The sequence below is a fragment of the Myotis davidii genome, unplaced genomic scaffold (genome assembly GCF_000327345.1).
Source record: "Myotis davidii unplaced genomic scaffold, ASM32734v1 scaffold666, whole genome shotgun sequence".
In the NCBI taxonomy this organism is placed as follows: domain Eukaryota; kingdom Metazoa; phylum Chordata; class Mammalia; order Chiroptera; family Vespertilionidae; genus Myotis; species Myotis davidii.
The window spans coordinates 137,906-138,148 of record NW_006296629.1 but is presented as its reverse complement, the minus strand read 5'-3'; the positions used below and the strand labels follow the sequence as shown (position 1 = coordinate 138,148).

The 243-nt window shown below is 56.8% G+C and overlaps 1 long non-coding RNA gene across 3 annotated transcripts in view; it reads left to right on the top strand.

Annotated features, from left to right (window-relative positions):
* The window catches only part of LOC107184448, a 34,966-nt gene that overhangs the window by 5,965 nt on the left and 28,758 nt on the right, over positions 1 to 243 (top strand). Inside the window, exon 2 of one of the 3 annotated variants that reach the window (XR_001515298.1) lies at positions 139 to 140. The exons of the other annotated variants lie outside the window; for them this stretch is intronic. This is a non-coding gene — a long non-coding RNA (uncharacterized LOC107184448). The remainder of the gene's footprint in view (positions 1 to 138; positions 141 to 243) is intronic. 3 annotated transcript variants of the gene reach the window in all.

Sequence of the window (243 nt, the reverse complement as noted above, 5' to 3'; positions counted from 1 at the left end):
AACCAGAATGACCGGTCACTATGATGCGCACTGGTGAGGTCAACCAGCCTGATCGGGGCCTTATCGGCCCCCACAACCTCCTGTTGGCCCTCCTCCCAGCCAGCCCCGTCCTTGGTTGCCCACCCCCCGATTGGCCAGTGGTCTGATCAGCCCCCATAGGGGGCTGCCCCACCCATGCACGAATTTGTGCACCGGGCCTCTAGTAATGAAATAAATTCCAGAGAAATTGTAGTTACTAAATCA